Here is a 26,632-nt window from a genome sequence, read left to right on the forward strand (position 1 = left end):
GAAAAGTATTAAAAAGTTGTTTTTTTTAAATCCATGAGAACCATATCTTTTATTTATACTGTAGGATGAAAAGATGTCCTTTTTAGCCAATCCTACCATTCTGCTGTTTTGCATTTGAAACAGGGCCCAAGTATTCTGAGTAAGTGAAGTGTACAAATTGTATAAGCTTTTATATAAGCAATGGCGTAACTGGGGTTGCAGTGGGCTGGAGAAACTTTTAATTGGATCCCTTTAATATTCTTTAACTCTGAGCGGCTTAATTCCAAAAGGTGATCGCCTCCACACAATCCTTTTCAATTAAATATGATCATGTTTATTATCAGAAAGTGTACCTTGCCAATGCATGACATTCATCTTTCTCAGTTTTGCATACAAATTCAACTTTTGAGACCTGTTTCAATAATGTATACTTTTCCCAATTTAAAACAGGAACTTCTGTCCTACTGTATACAAAATTTCTCTCCCAAATATTGTTAAATATTAAAATAAGGTGATTTTGATTCACAGTCAGGAATAGTGTTTAGGTCAACACCTTAATGCAAATCAGTTTTTAGTAATGACATTCTCAGAAGCAAAATTGTTGCTAACTTTGCAGCTATAGGAACACATCTTTCAATTTTTTTTAAATGGAAACTTCACTGCCCATTTCTAAACTATTTTCCCATTAATTTGTCCAATGGTCTGCAAAGATTACTTTTAAGGAAGCAAAAGAAATCTAGAAAGAAAAACATACACCACCTGAATCCCACCTGCATCAGGTGGCCTCTTTGCTCCCTTGATCAGGACGTTCGTTCCCAAATGCACCCTAAATAAGGTTCAATTCCCCAACATCCTAGTTATGGGGTTCTGGCTTCTATCTTTAGGCTACTAGAGGACCAAATGCGAAATACGAGACTCCACGTGAAACCAATCCGAGGAGCCGTCCGCACAGACCCGCAGCCTCACAAGCTCAGGGCGTTCGCTCTAACTCCACGGGAGTGGTGATTTCAAACCCAGCCGGGAGAGGGAGGGATCAGGAACGTAATCAGACGGGCTCAAGTGATAGCGTCCTCTCTCCAGCCCAACCCTCCCGGGCGGCGCTCCCTCCTGGTGGCCGTGCAGCGCCGGTGCCGGCCAGGTATATTCACGCCTCACTCCCCCGGGTGTGGACACATCGCCCGCTTCAAGAACAGGGTCAGACTAACCCCTCACGCATCACTCCCATCCCAAAGCACCCTCCCGGGGGAGGGAGGGCGCGGGAAGTGGGTGGGAGGCTTCCCCAGGTGTTTTGGCGGGTTTCTAGAAGTGTGCGCTTCGCGTCCTCCCCGCTTCCCCGCAGCCTGGGCAATGCCCACCGCATCGTCTCGTGGAGCAGCTGAGCCGCCAGCGACGCCGCTCACCTCCGTCCCCGTAGGTCTCCACGCCATATCCGTCCTGCAGCCAGTTACTCCAGGTACCCTCGTAGCGAGCGGGGGTGCACAGGCTCTGCCGGACCCGGTAGCGCCCCTTGAAACCATGTGACCACTCCCCCCCCCCCCGTACATCCACTTGCCCTTCGTTTCCACCCCCAGCCCGTGCCGCTTGCCCTGAGCCCAGTAGCCCTGGTAGGTGTTGCCGCTGGGCCAGGTGTAGCCTCCTACCACCTCGAAGCCGTGGGACCAGGAGCCCGAGTACAAGCCCTGGCCCTTGGGCCCCGTGCAGATGCCAAGCCCGTGCGCCTTGCCCTCCTCCCAGCCGCCGCAGTAGGTGCCGCCAGCGTCGAAGTCGAACCTTCCGCCCGTCATTCGGGGGGCAGTCCCGGCGCGCTCCCCGCGGGGGCACGGACGCGGGCAGAGCTAGGCACAGCAGGGTGTAGCTCGGGGGTGGGGGCCCGGCGGGCGAGCTCACGACTGCGCCTCCAGCAGCTCGCACCGCCGCTCGGCTCCAGTCCGATGCCGCCCCTGTCCTCCCCTCCTCTTTCGCCACCGCCACCGCCACCGCCGCCTTTTTCCTCCTTCTCCTCCGCCGCCGCCCAGGCCAGCGCCGCGCGCGAGAGGACAGCCCAGGATCCCGAGTGGGCCTTCAGCTGCTCCCGCCCGCCCACGTGAGCCGGGCGCCGCCCCGCGCCCGCCCCGCGCCCGCCCCCCCCCAGTCCCCTCCCCAGGCGCAGAGGCCCGGCCCCGCGGCGATCCCGCCCCACGGGCCCTGCCCCCAGGCCCCTCCCCCCCAGAAGCAGCCGCTTCCTTGGCGGGCGGGCGGGTGGGCGTGTGTTTGCGCAGTGGGATGCGGGTGGGAGGGCAATTGTACCCGGGGCCGCGCGACAATCACGCCTGTAGATGAAGGCGCGGCTCCATGTGTGAGGGCAGCTGGCGGCGCCGGAGCCTCCCGTGTTTGGGGTTTTTCAATTGTGCTTAAGCTCCTTGTAAGTGCGGCCCAGTGTGTGATGAGGGAAAACTCATTGTATGTGTTTGTCTGCATGGGGTTTGTAGTTGCATTTTTTCCAGCATTCCAACTTGTGTACTGTTGCATTTGTCATGCTCAGCTGTCATTGTGAATTAATGTCCTCCAAATATATGTATGCATGTGATATAAATCTGAGGCAGCCTAGATATAATTGTGCAGAATGTTTTTTTACACCTACCCATTTCAAAGCACATGTGTTTGGGTTTCTTTAATGAAGATACTGAGGGAGAGCAGTGCAGTTGAAAAAGCACAGGATAAATTGGTTAGTTTTTATTTGTAATAAAGAAGAGGTTTTAAAGCTGTCTTTGGAGGGGCACAGGATGCTTTCTTTTCCATTAGAGCCTGCTTACCTTAATGCCTCATTTGTTGTTCTTCACAACCTTAGAAATCCTTGATCCTGGAGCTGTGTACCCAACAGGCAGAAGACTCAGTCTGTATGTATTGTATATGTGCCTGAAATGTACACTTGACACATCTCCACTGGTATGCTCGGTTTAAGAAAGTAAATAGAAGTTTTCAAGGATGAAGGGTAAGTAAAACAGTGCTCTAAACTAACAAAGAAGCTGTGACCTACAAAACCAGGGACAGGTGTCAGCTGATCCACTTTCTAGCTACAACACTGCCTTGTTGAATTCACTTTAGATACCTCTTCTAAACTTTGTGTGTGTGTGTGTGTGTGTTTGAGGTGTGAGTGTGTGTAGGGGGTAGGGCTGGAACTCCAGGGCCTCATGTATATGAGGCAATGCTTTACCAATGAGCTGTCCCTCCAGCCCCCAAACTTTTAAAACAGTTTCATTATTTTCTGAATAGAAATAACTAGATTTGCTTTTTTAATGTTAGGAAATAACTGGGTATACTGTGAGAGCAGTGCCCAGCCAAGAATTAGGGATTTGGTACTGGACAAGTTGAAGCAGTCAGTATTGCCTCTTTTAAGGAGACACCGGTCTCAACCTCACCCTTAAAATACTCAGATTCACAGCCAAGGGTCTTAGGTTGGCCTCTCAGGAAAACTGCCTTGCAGGCAACTCTTGTTATTCCTTAGACTGAGAGGCCTTTGGCGGAGGACCAGAACAGAGTCTGCCAAATACCTCTCACTAGGTATTTGATAAGCAGATAAAAAAATGTAAGGACAGGTGTCAGGAAGGCAGCAGGGCAAAAGTAGACTTTCCTGCACAGAAAAGGAACTGAAATTGACCTTGATTGTGTCTCTCTTAGGACTGGAGCTGATCTTCCCTGCTTATCTGTCTGAAAGACTGAAAGAAAAATCTCAGTTTACACTGAGCCAAATCACCAAAGAGAATTAGAAACCCTCATCCATGGCGCTACCCGCAGAGTTGCCAGGAATAGTGCTTACCCTAGTGGCCTGAAATAATTAGGCATCTCGCTCAGCATCTTGTCCTGGACTGGGGATTGATTTAGGCCACTGGGAAAAAGAGGGCCCAGAGCTTTGCAGCTGAGCCATAATTTTATTTCCTGTTATGGCATACACCAGAATTGGGAGCTGGACACATTCCCATCTATTCTGAGGCTCTGTTTGATAGGAGAAACAGTGTGGTTGCTCAAGCTAATATATCTTTTTCCTCCCCTTTTTGAATGGGCTTTCTTCACAGTAGCTTTTGCCCTTTTGCTTTTTTGCCTGTTTGCTTTTGGCCCCACTCATGTGTGTTAGTAGGTTCTCTTTAGTTCTCACAGAAATGAGAATTCTTCTGGCATACATGGCATAGAGTGGGTTTCTGGCTTCTGAATGGATAACTCGTCCATTTGTGGTAGAAGGGCAAAGGATGACATTGCACACGCATCTGGGTAGAGCATGGAGATTTCAGTAGGATAATGGACCTGGTCATTCATTGGTTTCTTCCCATGAAAGGAACCTTAATTAAAAATGAGAACCTTCCACTGCATGTGTGCTATTAAATTTCAATTCTAACCTGACTCTGCCATTGAGTTTCTTCATGAAAGAAAGTTTTGGTATCCTGAACAATTTTTGGCAAAGTAACCATATAAGCCATGCTTCCATTCACCTACTACCACCACAGGTGAAGTTTCTCCTGTCACACAGGTGTATTTGTTAACCCTAGTGTTCAGGTTCCATATCTTTGCTTGTAGAAGATTGGCAATGAGAACTAGGAAGAGGAAGCGTTGAGAATGACTGCGTAGCAGTAGAATAACGCTGCAGTTCAGTACTCAGGGTTAGTAATGTCCTTATTTTCCCTCTCATGCTGAACCTTTGCCCTGGATAAGGGGGAGTTGAATTTAGCTTTAAGGAGGGATTAGTAAAAAGACAATGTGAATGTTGGTGTGACAGGTGGGATGGGGGAGGTCATTAAAGCCCAGGGGCCAACAACCACTCTAACAGTTTGTTTTCCTCCATGCTTAAAACCTAGCTGTTATGTTTTTACTCTAAAAACTTTTATAACAAATGGTGAGCCACTTAGAGTATAAATACGTGCAGTTAACAAAATGTTGAGAAAGGTGTTTTGCTTAGAATTTAATGATGTTTTATTTTTTAAATGAAGGTACATTGAAAAATTTGATTTTAATTTATATATTAGAACTAATTATTGATAATTTTAATAAAAAAATTACAAAGCAGCTAATCTGTAGGTGTTTATTGCCTTAAGGAAATGAATTAAAGTATAAAACACATACAGTTGAAATCACTTGATGTATTCAAAATTAATACTACTAGCTTGATTTATAAAATCAAATAAAATATGTTGATTATTTGTAATCATCTAAGCATTTATAAAAATTCAAGAAATTTTTAATAAATTTAAAATGTAATGTTTAATAAATACAATAATTAAGAAATATGACCATAAGCTTTGCAGGCAGAATGAGATCAGAAGAACAAACAGTATTCTAAAATTAGTGATCTTCAGATTTTTTTTTGTGTGGTGTTGGGGTTTGAACCCAGGGCCTTATGCATATGAGGCAAGCACTACTACCAACTGAGCTATATCCCCAGGTCCAGCTTTAGATCTTTAATTCCTTCTTAAAGGCAACTGTTTGTCAGTTTTGTTAGATATTATAATATTATTAGATATTATACTAAGTTCTTCACATGTATTAATTCATGTTAGTCTCATATTGGGTGCAGTGGTTCACACCTATTATCTCAGCATTTTGGGAAGCTGAGGCAGGAGGATCAGAGGTTCAAGGCCATCTTCAGCAACTTTGGAAAACCCTGTCTCAAAAAATAAGCCAGGTGTCATGGCACATGCTTGTAATCCTAGCAGCTTGGGAGAATCTGGAGTTCAAAGCCTCACGCAGCAATGGCGAGGTGCTAAGCAACTCAGTGAGACCCCTCTCTCTAAATAAAATACAAACTAGGGCTGGGGGTGTGACTTGGTGGTTGAGTACCTCTCTGTTCAATTCCTGGTACCAAAATAAATAAATAAATAAATAAATAAATAAAAAGGGGCTGAAGATGATGTAGCTCAGTAGTGGAACACACTTGGGTTCAATCTCCACTCCAAAAAATGTCTCATAATAACTAAGAGAAAATAAGAAGACAAAAGGGTTAGGACATTTGTGTGCCTTGGATTATTCAAAGTGTAAATGATCAAACCTGAACCAGGAGCCTATGTACCCTGCAGGTGGTTCTTTGTTAGTCTTTTATTCTATTGGATGGAGGCTGAGAGCATGTTGCAAGCCTTAAGAGCAGGGAGGAGGAGCCTGGGTGGGAAGTGAGAAGGGGTGGTAAGGATGACTTTTGTTTCTTAGGTTTATCTAATAGCTGACTGGGCAAATGTCAATACTCCTGTCTAGAATTTTAAAAACAAAATAAAGATAGAAGAGGAATTACAGGGGTTGGAGAAGATGTGTTTTTTTAGTAGAGGATGATTCCAAAATATTCACCAGGGCTGGGGTTATAGCTCAGTGGTAGAGCGCTTGCCTAGCATATGTAAGCCCTGGGTTTGATTGCCCCGTACTGAAGAAAAAAAAAAGAAGAAGAAGAAAGAAAACCCGAAATATACACTTGAAGAGATGTTAGGTAGGCAACTGAATACTAGAGATCAAAAACTAAATAATAATAACTCTCACTAAATAAATAACTCTCATTTTTTCGCTTCTCAGTAGCACCTCCTTTTGCCACTTGAACTATGCACTCATGCCATTGGTGCCCTACTCTGATCAGCATCTTCTTTAGGCCATTCTCCCATGTTCTTCTATGACTCATTCTTTGACCACTTGCCTTGCCTTGTCCTGGACAGCTTCATCCTGACTTCAGAACCACTGCCTTTTGCAGCTTCATGACCTTCAGCTTTAAAGTTCACTTCCCAGACCCAGCCTGGATCTTACTTTGACCCAGACATAGGGAAGTTCTGAGAATTGGAAGGTTATAATTCCACCCTTTGACAGCCTTCTCTTGTCTTTCCCACTGAACAAACACCATCGACTCTTATCAAAGCCTCCACTGTTTTTATGTCCTTCCTCCTCTCCTGGCTCTTCCCTTCCTTACTCTGCTTGGAGGCTCTTATGAGTCACTTCTGCCACACCATCCCTGGCACTCAGTTTCCTTTTCATAGTGGCCTTCTGGTGCATCTGTCTGCCCAGTCCCCAACATTTAATTTTTTCCTTTTTAGTTATACATGACAGTAAAGTAGGACTGAGGCTGTAGCTCAGTGACAGAGCTCTTGCCTCACATGATAGAAGAGTAATTTTGACATATTTGTAAAAACATGAAGTGTGTCTTATTCTAATTAAGATCCCAGTCTTGTGGATGTACGTGATGTGGAGATTCACTGTGGTGTATTCATATATGTACATACGTAAGTCATGTTAGATTCATTTTCCATCCCCTGCTCCTTGGAAGCCCTTCGGAGGTAAGTACATCATTTACCAGTTGCCACTGCAAACTGTGGTTGCAAGCATTGAGCACCTCCATCCTCCGTGGGAGATCTTTTCCTAGATGTTTAGTTTCCTAAACTTACAGATGTTTAACACTGTCCTGGAGACCCCCTCAGCCCCAGGCCTCTTACTGAGCATGAGACCTTGTCTTTTCCTTACAGAGGAGGAAACATATAGGGAACACCCTTGCTTGCTTTCTTTTCAAAACTTAATGTCTATGTTGATCAACTTTTCATCACTGTGTGACAGATTACCTGAGAAAATCATCTTCTATGTTTGGGGCTCACAGTTCCACAGGTTTCAGTACATGATTGCTTGGCCCTATTGTTTTTCTTCCCTTCTAGCCAGCAAGCGTGCTTTTGTGTCCTCCATATTAAAATAGCTCTAATTTCTTGGTCCCACTTGGTCCTTGTGTCCTTTGTCTAGTCTTGAAGCTGCAGACCTTCTTTACATTCCAGTGTTTACTTCTCCCCCTCTGATTCTTCCACCACTTGATTTGCATTATGTTATCGCTAGTCTAGTGAAGCTTCTCTAGCCTTTGGGGACCTCCTATTTGACAGATGCAGTGACATCTCATCCGTTTCCATCCTGCTGGTGGCAGCTATGAATTTCATACTTGAGAGCACTTATCTCTCGGGCTTCTGTGAAATCTTTGTCTCTTGCTTCTCTCCCTCTTCCTCTCCCACCACTTCAACTGTTTCATTCCTATTTTTCTTTTTTGTATCCCTTTCTAGCTTCCTTAATTCTAGGCTACATACAGTGTTCCAGCCAGGATGGTTCATGGTACCAGAATTTTATGTGATTGCTGGATACTTGTTGGCTGGTACAACAAGGCAATCCTGCTTTAGAGGCCAAGAGTCTAATTTAGAAATGGTCTAATTCCTATATAAAACACCAGCTGAGCCTTACTTAAATCTCAAGGGCAGTACTTTGGTTTCTTCCCATGACTAGTCCCCTGTGGCTCTCTGCTTATTCTCCCTAGTAGGGAAAGCTCCACGTAGACCTACATAGCATCCGTGTCTAGTGATGAAATTTACAGAGGGTTTCAGGAAAGTTCCAATAATTAAAAAAGTATTGACAGATTAAAGGGATACTTAATAAAGAGTAGTGAACTTGAGGATACAGTTTGGGCTGCAAATCTATTTTGAAGACCTAGTACCTGAAAAAAAAATTATAAAATGTATAAGTATGTGTGTATGTGTACACATGTGTGTATATATGATACATATTTTAGGTTTGGAGACACAGAAGTAAGGCATAGTCCTTGCTCTTTCTTTCTATCTCTACAGAGACAGGAGATAAAAAAGAAAAAATAATAGAATTACAAGGGACTACTATGGTTGAATGATTTGGGGGGAATCATGGGCATATTGCTTAGCCTTTAGATATAATGAAGGCGTATCCTTCCAGACATCATTATGCAATGCTCTTGAGCCGAGACACTCGAGGTAGGGAAGGAATGAGGGGACCCCATATAAAAGTGTGAGAATAGAAGAGACCCTCTGGAAAAGGTGTGCCTGGTATCTGAGGGACAATACGATGAGTTCATCTCCCTTATGCTGCATTTAAAAATCACAGTGCTTTGTTCTGAAGATATGGCTGAAAGGCAAGTCGGTATTTGAAATAGCGCAAATGTGGGATGGCAAAGGAATAGAAAGCATATTTGGGAATGTCAGTATTAAGATATTAAAAGTTGTGAAAATTAGTGTGATAACCTTTTCATAAGGCAGCTGAATAAAGAGGGAAGACACACAATATTGTTGAAAGTATGGCTATGGAGTAAATCAGCTAAGTGACTCATAGTGAAGGAAAGGGAAAAAATTAACTATTAGGCAGTTAAAGAAATGTAAATTATAATTGAGGAATGATGGGGTTCTTCGAGCTCTGGAACTGGATTTGAAACAATAGCCAACAGTAGTGAAGGCTTTCTTGTAACTACATGATGGGGGGGGGGGTGTTCTGTTCGTGCCGAGTGTTGCAGCCTCAGTCTGTATAGCACCTCAGCACACACATCTCAAAGCCCTTGTGGGATTCTTCGGATACTGATTGCATTCCATGTTCAGCCTACATTCCTCTTCCTTTCCTTCATCATGCTCTAGCATTTTTGTCACCGCTTGCATTTCACTTATTACTTGCACATGGCAAGCACTTTATAAGCCTACTGAAACATTAGAACCCTCCATGGGGAGGTCATGGAGGTACTAGATCTCCCTTCCAGAGAACCTGGAGTGAAGATGGAGCCTGACAAACAGCGTCCAGCTGCTGTGACTTCAGCTGTGCAGCAGTGCTCATGTGAGGTCATGCTCTGCCCAGGACATACCCTCCCAAGTTTAAGAGGCAAATACTGCATCCTGTGTCTCGTAAGTGCAAAAAAAAAAAAAAAAAAAGGAAGCAGAGCACCTGGTAAAGTTCTTGGGTTCTGGAAGCAACATGTGGCACCCTTCAAAACGGCTCCAGCCTTTATTGCTGGGTGACAGAAGGAAAGCTACCAGCTTTGAGAAGGCTTAGAGAAGGACAGGGTTTGCTTGGAGGTTCAAGCTGTGATGCAAGTATCCCTGCTTCTTAGGTCCTGTATGATCAAGTAGGTATGTGGTGTTGGAGGTTTGAGTGGTGAGAAAGACATGTGAAGATATGGCAAGCCCCAGTGGAAGAACTACAACATAGGTCTATGAGAACCTAAAGCAAGACAGTATTAACTACAATAGAGAATTAAGTGTCTTTCTTTCTTGTTTTTGTTTTTGGTTTTTTTTTTTTTTTTTTGTGGTGTTGAGGATTGGACCCAGGGCCTCACGCCTGTGGGGCAAGCACTCTACAAACTGAGCTATATCCCCAGCCCCGCGGGGAAAAAAAATACTTCTTGGTAAGTTACTTGGCTTTGGAAGAAAAGAAATATTTGACAATGAGACCAAGTGCTATTTGTCCAATATTTCCCATTATAAACTGGGTATGTTGAACCTGCCAAGACAAAGTTGAATAGATCTGAAGAAATCTAAGTTAGACATGGTACATCCAGGACCAGACTGGGCAGGACCAGAGGGCACAAGAATTCCAAGAACAGGTTGCCTAGTCCTCCGTGTCCTCCACCAGGGTTGCATTCCAGCTCTCTGGGCAGATTGGGATTCTATACAACCAGCTAAAGGAAGAGGAAAGACCATATATAGTTTCTGGATAGAAGCTTGGGGTATGAATTAGCTGGAAATGAGTTGGGATTGCATTACACCCACACTCAGGGAAAGCCTGTAGACAGGGAAAATCTTTCCAATGGGTACAGCTGTGAGCTGTGAACCACGACATATATTTTATGTGAAAGGAAAAATGGCCCAGTGTGTGAGTATATGTATATTTCTGAGCAATGACCAACAGCCTGGTCATCATGTCAGGGACCTCTAAGGAGGAGAACTAGAAGAATGGAGACATAAAGGTCCAGGTAGAGGCATGTGGATGAAAGTATAGAAGTAGACAGAATGTGAAGGGTTCTGTTCTGAAGGCTAATGGCCTTCATGGAGGAGGGACTGAAAACCCAAGTAGACTACAGGGTTGTGCTACTTGATTTTAGTCAACTTCCTCATCGGCCATCCCACATCTGGAACCAGAGACACATAAATTTAGCAGCCTCAGTGGCAAAGGTTCCGGTTAAACATGGGCAACAAGGACTCCCACCTATCAAGGCCAGTTTAGTGGCTGCTGCCTCTGACTATCTAAACCGCCAGCAGCAGAGACTATTCTATGAGGATACTAGTTACCTACTTGGTGGCAGATTGACTGTATTGGGCTCCTTCCAGCCTGGAGGAGCAAATGGTTCATCCTTACTAGGGATAGACAACTACTCTGGGTATAGATTGGCCTTTCTGTCCAGAGCCTCAGCCTCTGCCACCACAATCCAGGAGCTAATGGAGTGCCAGATCCATAGACATGGAATATCATACAACAAATGTCTGACCAGGTGACCCACTTCATAGTGAAGAATGTGCTGGAGTGGGCTCTGATCATGAGACCCGCCCCTTATCCTATCACATACCACATTACCCCATATGTGTATTATCTATGAAGAGCCAACCTCATGGAATGGTAGAATGATCTCCTTAGAGGTACAGCAAAGTTGCAGTTTTCTGGTATAATCTGCAAAGATGCAGTTGCGTCTTTTGGGGTGCAATATATGCACTAAATAAGACTGCTCTATGACATTATCTCTAATAGGAAGAATATGTACACTAGGGAACTAAGAGATGGAAGCATCAGTACCTAGTTGGTCTTATCCAGTGACTTACTCAGGCTTTTTTATCTTTTCTGTGCCCAAAAAGGCAACATCTTCAAGAGTCCCATCTCCACCTGGCCACCTAGACTTCTGATAACCCATAGTGCTCACACAGGGCCAGGGCCCCAGAAGAAGCCTCACCAAACCCTGCCTGCAGCCAAGCAGAGGCAACTGGGCTCTTCTGGGTCTCTAGAGGAGAATCTAGAGTAAAAAGCAGGAATTCTTTTGAACTACAACCTATGTCTGCTGCCTGGCAGACTTCAGTGACTTATGCCCAGAGACCTTCAGATGAAAAGAATAATCACCATACTGACAAGGATGATTTTTATATGATGGGGACAGAAGGGAGTATGTGCAGATCCCAGCTAATGCACTAGAGTGCTTCTTGGCTCTCTGCTGGTGCCTTGTTACTATGGATACACATGTGAGAAGGGTGTGACATACAAAGGGTTCATTCTTTCCTGAAATGAAGGTTTGGGTCACACCACCAGAGAAACCACCAGAACCTGCTGATGTCATACTTGGGGGTGAGAGGAATTTAGAATGGAGATGAGGGAGAAGATGAGAACCATTTGTAGCCTCAAAATCAACTACAGCAACAGGGGCTGCTATTGGCCTGTTAATTTCCCTTTTCAAAGCTTCTTTTCAGGAAGAGAGGCTCATGGGAGCTGCTTCCAAATATGTGGAGATGATCTTTGCAGTGGTTTGGGGACCATGTGGTGGTCATGGATATGCACCATTTAGAGATCCTCCTCCAAGAGAATTTGCTGCAAGGAGTGAGGTTGATGAACAGCCTCAAGCTGCTGCAGGTTTGGATCCCCCACAGTATTCTTGGCAATGCCACAGGCTACCCAAGCCGTTTCCAGCCAATAACTCAGCACAGTGGGATAACAAAAGTTGGGTCACTCCTTCTCAGCTCATGCCTCCTCTGATGGGTAATACTTTCTGATCTCCCTATTGACCTAGCTGAAACTTTCTTAGGGCTATTGCAGTCTGAGGCTCCTTGGCACAATTCTTCCTTCTCTCTTTCCCTTTCACCAGTTTCAGACCTGTATTATGATCCAGAGGCTTTCCCTATCTATCCATGTTTCCTATGGGTTCTACCCTCCACATGTGTTCCCCCTGGTAAATCTCTTATCTTCCTAAATCTGTCCTGGTATTTGTTTCTTGGAGGTCTGAATTGATATGCCAATTAAAGATCTTAACTGATCTTTAAGAAACAGAAACACATAAGGGTCCTAGTCAGGGAGAGATGAAAAGTCTAATCCAGGACTTCATAGAATTTGAATTGAAATTTAGATTTCATGGTCTTTAAAGAAGAATGAGGAAATTTTCTATGTATCAATATGGAAAAATCCCCAAGATCTACTGGGTAGAAAAAAGCAAGGTACAAAACAAGGTATGTGTCATGCAATATTTTGCTGTATTGGTATGTGGTATTTAAACCTGTAAAGATACAAAGAAAAAGGGGATGGGAGTGGAAAACTTCACTAAAGAGCAATTTGCTTTGCTTTTATTTTGCACCTTAAAATTATACTGCTTATTGCTAATTAAATTGAAATCTGAAAAAATAAATTGAAATATAAATCTTTAGCTTCTGAGCATTTTATTATATTTCATGATTTAAAAATGATCCTGTATATGTGATTGATTAGCACTGTCAGTTGGCTGATGATGCAATAACAGGTGTGAAGCAATGCAGAGACAGACCCAGTGAATTTTAGGACCCTCCAAAACTTACTGTCCCAAATGAAAAAAGAATCCTTGCCTTCATGGGACTGAGATAATACGGGGCAGAGAAATAGGAAACAGGTAATGTTCCTTAATAAGCCAGTTCATCTGGGTATGGGGTACATACTTGTAACCCCAGTGACTCAGGAGGCTGAAGCAAAAGGATCACAAACTGGAGGCTAGCCTCAGCAAGTTAGTAAGGTCCTAAGCAATTTAGTGAGACCTTGTCTCAATAAATAAATAAAAGGGCTGGTGATGTGGCTCAGTGGTTAAGCATCCCTGGGTTCAATGTAAGGGTTGATGGCAGGAAGCAAGGCCAGGTGTCTCTGGGTCATGCCAGCTTCTCTCCTCTCGAGCATTGGTCTCAGAGGGGAGCCCCTCTGCCCTTCCCCCACAAAAGCCCCTGTGCCCACATTAGGCCAGCCAATCCCTGCGTCTGGGTCCTGGAAGGAAAGATGGCCACTTTCAGAACTGGGGACACGTCCCTTCCCTGCCCACAGTGCTCTACCTGTTTGGAAGAGAGGTATTGCCCTGAGAGGTGACTCTGAGCAGGCCCTCATGTCTGTCCTGTGCTCTTTACCAACTTTCCTGGTCACAGAGTGACTGAGCTGCTAGGGGCCCTGATGCTGGAGAGACATGTGGGAAGACTGTGAATGAGGGCTCAGATGAGCCAACTCTAACTCCTCCTGCCATTCACTCCCCAGCACACAAGGAGCAGGAGATGGATCACTATTTACATTGGTTGTCAGGAGAAGGGCGAATGCAATGATGTAGGAGAGACGACTTTGCAAATGGCATCTCTTCCAGACATGAGCGTCTATTAGAGTCTGTCCTTGCATTTTCCCAGGTTCTTCCTTGAAGTGGGACTTGAGTGATTCTCTGTGGACTGAGTCCTTACTTTATGCAGCACCCCTCGGGGTTCCTTGGCCCAGAGCACCTGGGTTCCCAATGCAGCTGGAGTGCAGACAGTCCAAAGCAGTGGGGGTTTGCTGTGCAGATTTGACCCTTTCTTTGGATCTGCCATTTGTCTAGTTGTATGTCCTGGGCCACAATTTTTTTGGCTTCCTGAAGCTCAAGGAATATAGAACAATTTTTGTCCTCCCTCAAGGTTTAATTGGGACAATTGTTCCCAAGGCCAGATTCAGGAAGGATCTGACACAACAGGAAGGGGACTTCCCAAAAAGAGCCAGGCCTGGAGCCACCTGCCAACCATCCATTCTGTCGTGGCTCAGCATGGCCTCCAGATATGGGTCGAAATTCCCGAAAGTGTCACTGGAGCATGTTCCAGATATCCCTGCTCACTCCAGGGAGAGGTGAGGTGAGGGTCATTCTCAGCCCTCACAGGGAGCATGAAGAGCAAGGGAGGGCAACTTGGAGAGGAGGCCAGATCCAGAGCTCAAGAGAGAAGAAGCCCCAGCCACTGAGAGACAGAGAAAAGTCAAGAAATATGGGGTGGATGTGGGGAGAAAAAAATGGCCTGAGGTGTAAAGACAAGCAGAGACTGGGGGAGTTGGGAGACTGAGCAAGGGATCAAGGCAAGAGAAGGATAATATACTGATACGTGTGAGACAGAGAGATGGAGAGATGGGAACTCTTCGAGTCATTTGTCCCATGGGGAGTGAGCATGAGTGTGAATGTTCCTATAAACCAAAGGCGGAGCTTGGCACAGCTGTGCTCACCTGTAATCCCAGTGACTTGGGAGGTGGAGGCAGAAGGATCAAGAATTCCAGTCCGGCTTCCAGCCTGTGTCAAAATGAGAAAATAAAAGGGCAGGGGATGTAGCTTAGTGGCAAAGTGTCCCTGGGTTCCATTTCTTAGAAAAGACAAAACAAAACAAAGAGACAACAGAGTTAGAAAGCCATGCTGATGACTCCTTTGGCCTGCCTCTCGGTGCACCCACGGGTTCTGGGAAGCAGGCCTGGGCTGCACAGGGCAGGGCCAATTGGTGTGAGGAGTTAGATGTGGCATGTTGAACACTCCAAAATGTCTGACTCCCTGGTCAAGAGAAGCCCCTGGGACATGGGGCTGCATCCGACCAATGCAGTGAAAGACGGAGAGGGTGCTGGAAGGAAAACAGAGGTGGAAAGTGGAGGAGGGTGGAGTTTGGCACAGGGAGAGGCCTCTGCAGGGTCAATTGCAGAGGTCCCTACCCCTCTGCTTGCAGGATGTTTTGCAGGGAATGGGACAATGGAGATTGAACCCATGGGTGCTTTATAATCAGACTGCATCCTTAATTCTTTTTTTTTGAGACACGATGTCAGTAAGTTGCTAAGGGTTGCACTAAAATGCTGAGGCTGGCCTCAAACATGTGATCCTCCTGCCTTAGCCTCCCGAGTGCCTGATTACAAGCTAGAGTCAGAGTGCCTGGTTCTGCTTGCAAGCTTTTTCAAGGTTGCTGGAAAGGGGTTGGGATCTGCTGCCAGTAAACCTGCAGCCCCTTTGGACAAGCTGAGGCTTTTTCTAGGCTTAGGGCTTAGCTTCTGTGGGGCACGGTTTCACCCCCTGATTGACCGCTTGTCCTAGCTGTACTGACGTCAGTCACCAGGATCAGGGAAGATGGTTAGAGTTGGTGGTGATTGGCAGAGTGGGCCAGGTGGGAGAAGATGACAGCTACACCCCAGCCCTGTTGTCCTGCTGCCAAGGAGGCCTGGAGGATAAACCCGCAGCTGTCCTTGAGCGCTCCTGACCCAGGACAGAGGATCCAACACTCTTACTTTCCAGGTTCAGAAACGGAGGCCTCAGAGAGATCCAGCCCCACTCTCGTCCTTGTCTTCATTTGGCAGGAGAAGGTAGTTATGGTTGGCCTGGGGCCCCACTCAGAGCATGCTTGTCCTCAGAGGCTTTGTTTCTAGATTGGTGCCAGCTCCTTCACCTAGGTTCTCCATCTCCCTTGAGGATCCAAAAGAAAAGTTGGTTCTGCAGCCAAGACCAAGACATGTGATATTGCAGTGCCCAGCACGGAGGTGCAAACACTGCGTCTCAGGGCCCAGGGTGACTTGTGCACAGTCGCACAGCCAGTGAGAGCTACAGCTGGGACAGAACCTCTGCGTGTGTCACTCCGAAACTGCCAGTTTTCTTGGTTGGTTGCTTTCTTTTGTTTCTTCATTTTTTTTGAGGGACAGAGGAAATTTTAAAAGTAATGCACACTTTCTATAGAGATTACAAAACCACACACAAGAAAATAGAATCCAGAGTCCTACTAACCAGGGAAAGCCATTGGTGACTTTATATTCTTTTTATTGGTCTGGGTACTCAAGAGTGTACTACCATTGAGCCACATCCCAAGACCTTTTCATGTTGAGACAGGACTGTGCCAAGTTGCCCATATTGACCTTGGATTGGTGCTCCTCCTGCCTCTGGAGTAGCTGTCATAACAGGCATGTGGCAATGCACCCAGCTTAACTTTTTTTTTTTTTTTTTTTGTACTGCAGATGGAACCCAGGGACACTCGACCACTGAGCCACATCCCCAGCCCTATTTTGTATTTTATTTAGAGACAGGGTGTCACTGAGTTGCTTAGGGCCTGGCTGTTGCTGAGGCTGGCTTTGAACTTGTGATCCTCCTGCCTCAGCCTCTAGAGCTGCTGGGATGACAGGCATGTGTTACTGCTCCTGGCTAAAATCTTCCATCTTGCAGGACTGAAACTCTCTACCCATTGCACAGCAGCTCTGCATGCTCCCTCTCTGCCAGTCCCTGCAGCCATCCTGTTCTCTGATTCTATGAATTTGACTATTTCACATTCCTCATGTGAGTGGGATCCTGCAGGTTTTGTACTGTGTGTGGCTTGTGGCACTATGTCCTCCAGGTTCACCCATGTTGCAGCATGTTACAGGATTTCCATCTATTTTAAAGTTGAATAATATAATGTTGCATTTTGAATGTGTGTATTTGTGAGAGAGAGAGAGAGAGAGAGAGAGAGAGAGAGAGAGAGAGAGAGAGAGAAGGAAGGAAGGAAGGAAGGAGAGAATGAGGGAAACTGGGAGAGACAGAGAGAGAGAGAGAGAGAGAGAGTCTGTTTCCACATCTAGGGTTTCAATATGTTTGGAGAAATCTCCAGAAGCAGGTTTGCTGGATCATCTGGTCATTGTATTTTTGTTTGTGGAACTTCCATGATGTTTCTTGGTGACTGCATCCTTGGACACTCTCAGCTACAGTTCACAAGCCCTCCCTTTTCTCCCCACCCTTCCCAGCACTGGCCATCTTTTGCTCATTTTGATGGTGGCCCTCAGAACAGGGGCAGGGCGGTATCTGATGGTGGTTTTCAATTATGTTTCCCTTCCCATAGACCAGCAGGGCATTCATTTCTCTTCTTCTGGACACCCCCTTTGTATTACCCTGGTGTTCCCATATGCCATCCACCACAAATATTTCTCCACATATTCTTTGCTCTGTGGCCAGGTGCAGTGGTGCATGCTGGTAATCCCTGCAACAGCTTGGGAGGCTGAGGCAGGGGGACTGGAAGTTTGAGTCCAGCCACAGCACCTTAGAGAGACTCTTTGTGTAAACAAAATATTTTTAAAAGGTGGAGCTGTGTATGGCTTAGTGCTTAAGCACCCCTGGGTACCAAAAACCAAAATAAAACAAAAAAAACCTAATACTGATTCTATACAACCCTTTCCAGGAAATAGAAGAGGAAAGAACACTTACCAATTCATTTTTTGAAACTAAAATCCTGATTCTAAGATCAGACATACACAAAACAAAAAAATTGAAAACTAAAGAACAAAAATGCTGCCGGACACAGTGGTGCACACCTGTAATCCCAGCGGCTCAGGAGGCTGAGGCAGGAGGATTGCAGGTTTGAATCCAGCCTCAGCAACTTAGTGAGGCTATAAGCAACCTAGTGAGACCCTGTCTCTAAATAAGATTTAAAAAGGGTTGGGGATGTGGCTCAGTGGCCGAGTGCTCCTGGGTTTGATTCCCAGTACCAAAAAAAAAAGCAACATTTTTTTCTTTGCCCCTTCCTTCACCCTGAAGGCAGGCATGTGAACTTGGAGAGCCTAGAAACCCTGCAATGCCATGGTCAGTTCCGACACAGGGGCAGTGGTGTCATGCTGTCAGGGAAAGAGGTGGGAATCAATCCAAGGCAGTCTCTGGAGCACTCAAGCTGGGAGGATCAACTTTGGGGGCAGATACTCCGAGGTTCAAGTCCAGATTTTGCCACTTGCAGGCTGCCTGGCTTTGGGCCAGTCAGTTGGCCTGAAACCCCTGGTTTCCCTATCTATAAGACAGAGACAGTGGTGACCTCCAGTTCCTGGCCCTTGTGTGTGGCCTTGCTTTAGCTGGTGCATGCCACAACCTAGACCACAGGGAGGCCCCATGGAAGTCAGCTGTTCTCACTGTGGGAATGGCTCGGCCAGGCCAGTGCCCACAGCCCTCTTGCCTCCTTTTCTTCACTCCTGCTGTTGTCATGGATGCAGTCTGTGAGGCCTGGTGTTCTCGAGATCTCCATGAACAGAGGCAGGAGGGGGGCAGGTGCTGTGGACAGGTTGTTTCTGCCTGTCTCCCCAATCCATGTGATAGTATTTGGAGGTGAGGCCCTCATGAGGACATTGTCACCCTCCTAAGAAGGGACACCACACTAAGGAGCTTGCTTCCTCTCTGACATCGGCCATGCGAGGATACAATAAGAAGGCCATCTCCAGACCAGGAGGCAGGTTCTCGGAACACTGGGTCTGTCAGCACCATGGTCCTGAAGTCCCCGGCTTTCAGAACTGGGAGGTATCAGTCCACTGATGGGAGAGAGTCATGGGCAGAAATGGAGGTGTGAGGCACACAGGGACCACCAGCTCCTCCTCCTCCTTGTGGGTCACCTTGCCTCCAGCAGCCCGTGTCCCTGGGGTAGAGGCTCATCTAGGCTGTCATCCAGCGGTGATGTGGTGGGGCCTCTGGCCAGAGAAGGGCTAGGCTGAGCTCTACTGCTCTAGAGAGCCATGCTGTGGGTCTGGGTTCCATCCATCAACACCCCAGGGAATGCAAGCATTGGATTTTGGCACCTGTTGGGAGAGTTATAGGAAAGGAGGAGGCCAGGACCCCTGAGGCTGGGACCAAGCAGAACTGAGTTGGCCTCGCCCCATTTTAGAACCAGTTGCTGAATTTAGCTTTATAACGATAGAGGCAACATCTCGTAAGGGATTACTGCCAGCTCTGCTCCCATGTTATAGATGACAAAACTGAGCTCAGAGATAGCAAAACACTTCCCTAAGGTCACCCAGCTAGTCAGTAACCACAAAACTGCAAACAAACGCCACAGTACTTCCAGGCAACAGGGTCATCATCTTTGAGCTCACCTCTCTGAAGAGCTTTCTGTTGTAACTGTGACAAGGTCAGTCTTTGAAACTGGCCCTCCTCTGGCCTCAAGAAGAACTTAAACATGGGAGAGTGCTTGGAATATGTTGGATCTAATCCTTCCCATTGTACAGTTAGAGACACTGAGGGCAGGAGAGGAGAAAGGATCAGTGTACATTGACCAACACTTCCATATCACCAGGTAGGATGCAAAGGTGAGTACTGGTCTAGCTTCTCTGGAGATTACAGGTAGAACTAAAAGGTCCATGGGATATAGGTCACATAAGAGGATGAACTTCCCTGCAAGGCTCTATGATCATACAACCTTAGCATGTCCCCGCAGAAAATAACCAGAAGAAGATTCTAAGCCATAGGTTTGAAAACAAGTTGCAGTCACTGCATAACTTGAATCCTATGCATGGAACCCTACTCCAGCATCATTATCAAATAGCTTGTCCTGCACAGAAACTTAGAGCTGTGGCTCTGAGTTCATGTCCCTCAAGGAAGCATTGATTAGCCTCTTTGGGTATCCTTCCTAAGCGCACTATGCCCTTTAACTGATCCCCTTTTGTCTCCCTCCTGCTGACCTGCCATCTCTCTGAGAAAAACTCTTCCACTTTCTTAAGCATCTCCCTCTAGTCCCTGCATCTCCGCATCCATTGCAAGAGTCTGCATGAGCATTGGGTGGCCGGCCAGTGGGCAGGGGATGGGGAGGGCGCAGGTAGAGCCATGGCCAGGGCTTTGACAGCTGTGGCCATCTGGAGACACGGGCCTGGCTCCCCCTGCAGTCTGGTGCCGCGTCCGGCTAACAGAGCCGAGTCTGGCGAGGGACGGTGGGGTTTAGAAAAACACAGGACACCAAGGTTCTTCATCCAGGATGAAGCATGTGTTTTATTGCCAAATTTGTTCCCCTTATATATCTTCTACAACAGCTGCGGGAAATGACTCAAAAGCAAGGAGGGAGGAATAATAACTGCGTCCTTGGGTTACTGCCACCGTCCCCTAACAGGAGGCTCCAAACAGGTCAAGATGTTCCCGTGTGAGGCACATGTGCTCGAGGCAGATAAACAGGAAACCGCAACCCTGGGTCACGGCCTTGTGAGTTGGCCACATTGACATGCAGAACAAAGAACTGGGGGTTGAGTCCCCAGGGGCCAGGGCAGGCCTGCTACCAGCAGTCTGGTACTGTGCCCAGAGAACTGCCCTTTGTCTTTAAGCCATAAGGTACACTAAGGCAGGACATGTCAGTCCACACGGCCACCACCTCTGGGGCCAGCGGACTCCTGCAGTCCCCGCACGTGGTGCTGGGAACTGCTGACATGAACAGTGCAAGCAGGAGGCTTTTTATTCCTCATCAAGTTCATTCAATGGCTTTCCCTCCCCGCCCCCACGGGCATCGAACCTAGGACCCCTGAGCATGTGGGGCAAGTGTTCTACCGCTGAGCCACACCTCTTGCCCTAGGTGACCATTTTTCATCACTCCTTCTTGAGGCCCAAGAGTTTCTGGGCCCCTTTCTCAGGGTCATATTCCAGGCAGAGAAGGAGACTAAACTGGACAAACTGAGCACCTAGTATGTGCCAGGTTTTAGGTTAGGGGCTTCTCTTCTATGTTTCTCACTCATCCTCAAACCCATGAGGCAGGTGTGATGTGATGGTCCCCTTTTACAATTGAATGACCCAAAGCTTACAGGGGTTGGACACTCTTGTCTAGGGCTCCTGGAGCACACAGCTGTCCCCAAGCCTTGCCCCACCTCCACCACCCCCACTAAGCAGGAAGACACAGCAACCTGAATGGGGGGGAAAGGGGAGAAGGAGGAACAGGTTTGGAAGATGCAGAGAGCTGACCCCAGCCCTGGAACGGCCATCTCAGCCTCCTGCCCAGAGGGGGGTGGCCCTGGAGGGACCTTCTGGGAACAGAGAAATTCATTAGCAGATGTGAGAGTCCCCAAGTGATTAAAGATCAATACTCTGGGCTCCATCAGCAGGGGGTTTGTGTTTATTATCCGACTTGGCCCAAGGGCCCCCAGTCCAACCTCTCCACACTTCTTTCCCCTCCTCCTGAGGTGCTCGGGCCCACTCCGTCTGCCTCCTCCCAGGCCTCTCTTCAATCCACACAGCCTAGGCCAGTTCCCAGGACAGACACACTGGGGATAGAAGGGGTGGGGAAGGACGGGTGGCAGGGTGCTGGGATTACCTCATGAACAGCAGGCTCATTTGCTAACCTGAGCTTTGTTCATTACAGGGACCAGAGAGGACTTCATTTCCATTTTGGGATAGGCCAGAAGGAAAGAGAGTGGGGTACTACAGCAGGAAAGATAAAGGATGGATAATAAGAGGAACTTCCAGTTGCCATCAAGCTTTGACTCCTGGACTGGGGTACATGTCCTGCTTGTCTGTGGGAAAATGGCTGGAATGGAAATGACACAGGCTGGGCCTGTAGCCAATGGGAACTTCCCTGTAGAAGATGCCACTTAAAAGTGTCATTAAACCCTCAGGACTCTTAAAGTGGAGAGCAAGGGAACTAGGAACACCCTTTAAAGTGATATGGAGAGTTCCCAAGAGACGTCCGTGTCTTTCTCTCTTCCCCCTGCCTTGGGATGGAGACAGGTGTCTCCTGCAACATCCCCCTCCCACCAGTTTCTTCTCTGTCTTCCAGCCCAGCCCTACCCGCCCTGGGGCCTTGAGCCAACAAGTCCACATTGATTCAGGGGCTTCTCTGGCTCCATCTGCCTTGGTTGGATTCTACCCGTTGAGTGGTTTTGGGGGAAGAAAAAAAAAAGCAGTAGGGACCATGGGCTTCCACCTCCAATCAGCAACTTCAATGTTGGGCTGGGAACATTCCTGGCTTCCATTCTCTCCAAACGAGTAGATTGGAAATTAGGTGCATTGCTACTCCCACCATCTTGGGAGCCAACAGAGAAATGTCACCCCAGCCTCTCCTCGCCTAGCTCTGATGTTACTTCCCCATCCATGGGGCTTCAGGCTCTTCAGTCCAGGAGACTGCAGAGTGCACTTAGCTAGCTGCCTTGGTGGTGAGTCCCACATTCTGGAAGTCTTTCTTGATGTCTGACCTGAAGCCTTCTTGCTGCAACAAACTCATTTTTTTTTCTCCTCATTCTATCCACAGAAGTGTCAGAGGGAGTCTTCTTGTTGAAGGTCATGCTGTGAATGAAACTGAGAAGACTGGGAAGCATAGGCTGGACTAGGAAGCCTAAAGAACTCAAGAGTCAGACTGGGGCTGTCGCTCAGTGGTAAAGCACTTGCCTAGCAAGTGTGATGCAGTGAGTTCTATCTTCAGGACCACATAACAATAAATTAAAATAAAAGGATCGTATCCATCTACAACTGAAAATAAAAGTTTAAAAAAAATGAAGAGCAGAGTCTGCTAGAGTGGGAGCCTCTCCTTAGCTTAGTGACTTTGAGCAATGCTATGCCTACGGTCCTCAGCATTGGCTCCCGGTTCAGCATGCTGTCACTCAACAGTCTCTCCTGCTGCCATTAGTCCTGTCTGTTAGTCAAATATTCAGCCAAGGGCTGTGTGCTCCTCCCAACCCGTGGCACTACTTGGGGTAGGGTTGGCACTGTCAACGAGGGGACCCATGCGGCCAGGCTGTACCCTTCAGGGGCTCCCAGCCTCGCGGTCCTTGCTGGCCTCACCTCTTCCTCCACCCAGGCTGGGGGTGGGAGCGAGAGGTACTTCCAGTGCAGCAGAATTGGGTCATTAAAATCACTCCTCTACCCCTGACAGATGACCTCCAGGTCCGTTCCTGTCCTATGTTTCCATGATCCCAGCTGGGGGTAACCAGTTAACCCTTGTCATGCTCGGCTGGTGGTGTGGGCTGTAGAGTGGGAAGGGGAGGGGTGGATGAGGCCTGAGGAAGGCCCCTCTCAGCACACACTGTCCCCTTTCTCCGTTCCTCCCTTCTGCAACAGGCCCTGCCAGGGTGCTGTCCTGGGAATTCAAGTGCCAGAGGAAGGAAGGACAGCACTATCAGTGGTTGTGTGTCCAGGCCAGCTCTGGCCATGTGTGGGCTAGACCAGGCCTTTGGATCAGGCTGAGGCAGAGGGTGTCCCCAAAGCTTTGAAGAACAGAGATAGGAGGAGGTGGGGGCTTTGGAAGGAAAAGAGAGAGCAAGACCCCTGGCCAGTAAATGGGCCATCCAGGGGCCTGGCATCTTGGACCATGTGTTGCCACCCTTGCAGTGCGGTTGCCAGGTGGCTTCCTCCTGGTGGAACATTCCACCAGCTCTCCAAGGGCATGATGTTAGGCAAGGTTTGGACTCTGCTTAGGATGCTGGTGGAGCTATCCGTGTGCCAATGGTCAGAGGTGAGGTGGGCCCCAGAAACGGCAATAAACAGGCATCTTATTGGCCACTTAGAACCTTCTGAGTGTCTCCTTTGGCTCCCATCATGCCTACATCAAGAACAAATGATGTGGCATCATTGAAAGGGGTTTTCTACATAAAAATCCAGATTTATAACTTCAAAAAAAAAAAAAACACTGACCATCTAGTAATCCTGGGCTCACACTCACAAGGCCATAGACAGCTGGGGCTAAGTGGCAGCTGTCCCTGGAGCCAGGGCACGTACTCTCGGCTTCTCCATGGCCTTCACCTGCCTGAGTTGGCTCTTCCTTGGGTGAATGGGGAGATCAAGGCCCACAGAGAAAGGAGGGCTCTCCCTGGAGATTACCCCAAGGTGAGGGACAACCTTCCCCCTTCACCTTCCTCCCCAGAGCTTGGATAGAGGCTACAAGGCCCCTCTACCACCACCATCCCCATCTGCTGTAGAGGACTGGCAGCTTCTGCAGCCAGGCTTGGTCTGGCTGTTTTCCTGCATAGCCCCTCAGCCGCCCGGGGCCCAGCCCAGGCCCAGGCCCCCTTTGGGTGGGAGCAGAGGCGCTGCAGGGCCTCCACAGACTGGCCTCCTCTCCTACAGCTTGGAACAAACATGTCATGAAGTGCAGGGGCCACCGCTGCCAGGCCTGGGGCGCCTGACCACAGAGCTGGGGCTTCCTTTTGCAAACAGCCCTGACTGGCCCAGCTGGGCTGGCCCTGTGTCTGTGAGCCCAAGGGGCACTGCGGCCACCCATCCTGACCCCCCAGGCCTCTCTTGCCGCCTCTGACTTCCTTGGCCCCTCCTTTCCTGTGGCCACCCCAGTCCTGTTTCTCTGTCTCTCTTCTCTCTGCTGCTCCTCCTCTCTCTCTCAGCCAGGCTTGCTTTCTGCCTCTTTCTGTCTTGGTTTGGCCGTCCTCTCTGGCATGGGCCCTGGCTCTTCTCAGGGTCCTGCCTGCTGGCTGGGTCTGTCCACTGCAGCACCATCTTGCTGACCCACAGGGGTGCCTGCCTGGCGTCTGTCTCCTGCTCTCCATCTGTGAGCTGCACGGTGTCTCCCCAGCTCTGCTGTCCCTCTGGTCTCCCGCACTGTGGGCCTCTGAGTCACCCGTCTCTCCCTCACTCCAGCTCTCTGGGCCTCCCTCCATCTGTGTTCCTGAGGCCACCACAAGGAGGGCTTCTGGGAGGTTGGCTGTGCTGATCAACATGGCCCCAGCAGCAGGGTAGGAGGGATTCTGTTGATGGAGCTTTCCTCTGGGGCTGAGGAGGGGCAGTGTGAGCCAGCAGCCAGGAGCCCAAGGAGAGGGCAGTGTCCTTCCCATGCCTGTGTCCCTTGCCCCAGCCAGCTCAGGGCATGTCCCCAGCTGAAGAAAAGGAACAGCATCCAAGGGGCTGCTCCCCACCATTGCTTCCTTACCACTGATGCCCCCCAAAATAGACACAGTTCACACACTCCGCCAACACCTCCATCCAACACCAACGGGATAGAATTCAGGGGTGTGCTGCTCCTGGCCTGGGATGTCCAGGCCTCAAATGCAGGGGCTGTGGGGAAAGGATACCACCCGGGGCCCCTGAAGCAGACCATGGGCTACGAAGAACTCATGGCAGCTGACCCTCCTCCCCCAGATGACACCCTGCTCTTCACCACTCTTCTAGATTCAAAGGCTCTGCTCCTGAGGAGGAAAAGTGTGTGACTTCCTCTCTCACCTATCTCTGAAGCCTGATCCTACTGTGGGTCAGCAGGTGCCTCAGCCAAACTGAAATCCTTCCTGCTGAGGTTCAGGTGAACAGGGTGTGTGTGTGTGTGTGTGTGTGTGTGTGTGTGATGGGGCTGAGTCCATGTGCCTAGACAGAGTGGAGAAGCAATAGTCAATGTGTGCCTGTGTGGCAGGGACACAGGGAACTCAGAGGAGAAACGATGGGTCCTGTGGCAGAGGGACGGAAGGGACAAGGCCTAGAATGGCAGGAACACCTGTGGACGCAGATGCAGAGAGAGGAAGAGGATGGAGAAGAAGATGCCCAGTGACATAAGGCCAGGAAGTTTCCTGAAGAAGAATCATGGAGATTTGTGGGGGGAGTCTTCTACACAGCAAAACACTGTAGAAGTCATGTGGGGTGGGAGGGAGTCTTCAGAGACACATAGTGGAGCCTATTGTTTGCATGACCAGTGTGTCCCAGTTTACCAGAGACTGTCCAGATTGGAGAACTGAAGCTGTCATTTCCCAAGAAACCCCTCAGGCCCCAGTGACCTAGGATGACTGAGTCGCCCAAATCCCTGCCCACCCTACCCACCAGGCAGTGCACCCTAATGACAGCTCATTTCCACCTCCACACAGCCCTGGGCCACGGCTCACCGTATGCAGGCCCCGTTTGACAGAAAAGACCATGTGAAGAACTGGCTTTGACTTCATGTGGAGAGTGGCCGGTGTGAAGTCAAGGTCTGTTGTCTGTCTGCCTTGGACTTTTTATCCTAGTCTCGAAGACCTTCAGGGACAAACTTAGGAACCTCCCTCCTCCCCCACACATCCCCACCTCAGCAGTTTCCCAGTCCTGACATGAGGCCCTGTCATCTGGACCCATTGCCCACGTTCCCCTGGGCTGCGGCTGGGAATGGGGGTAGGCTAGGAGAAGGGGGGCCTGGGTCCCCTTCAGCCCAAGGCCCACCAGGGCTTCACTGGGGACTGCCACCTGTTGGTTTTTTGGCTTCTCTCCCAGCTGGGGCCAGGACCAGCTGCTGGGGAGGGGGTG

General features: G+C 48.3%; 1 long non-coding RNA gene and 1 pseudogene across 2 annotated transcripts in view; one reads left to right on the forward strand and one right to left on the reverse strand.

Annotated features, from left to right (window-relative positions):
• LOC144255919 (junctophilin-1-like) overlaps window positions 1-2,018 on the reverse strand; it is a 79,376-nt pseudogene extending 77,358 nt beyond the window's left edge. The window contains exon 1 of the transcript XR_013343999.1: window positions 1,380-2,018. The product of XR_013343999.1 is annotated as a junctophilin-1-like (transcript). The remainder of the gene's footprint in view (window positions 1-1,379) is intronic.
• A 264-nt stretch (window positions 2,019-2,282) lies between these two features.
• LOC144255920 (uncharacterized) lies at window positions 2,283-22,840 on the forward strand. Its single transcript, XR_013344000.1, has 4 exons — window positions 2,283-2,380; window positions 2,807-2,950; window positions 21,792-21,925; window positions 22,677-22,840. It is a non-coding gene; the product is annotated as an uncharacterized LOC144255920 (long non-coding RNA).
• Window positions 22,841-26,632: the final 3,792 nt, after the last annotated feature.

This window comes from Urocitellus parryii, chromosome 7 (assembly GCF_045843805.1).
Source record: "Urocitellus parryii isolate mUroPar1 chromosome 7, mUroPar1.hap1, whole genome shotgun sequence".
NCBI lineage: Eukaryota > Metazoa > Chordata > Mammalia > Rodentia > Sciuridae > Urocitellus > Urocitellus parryii.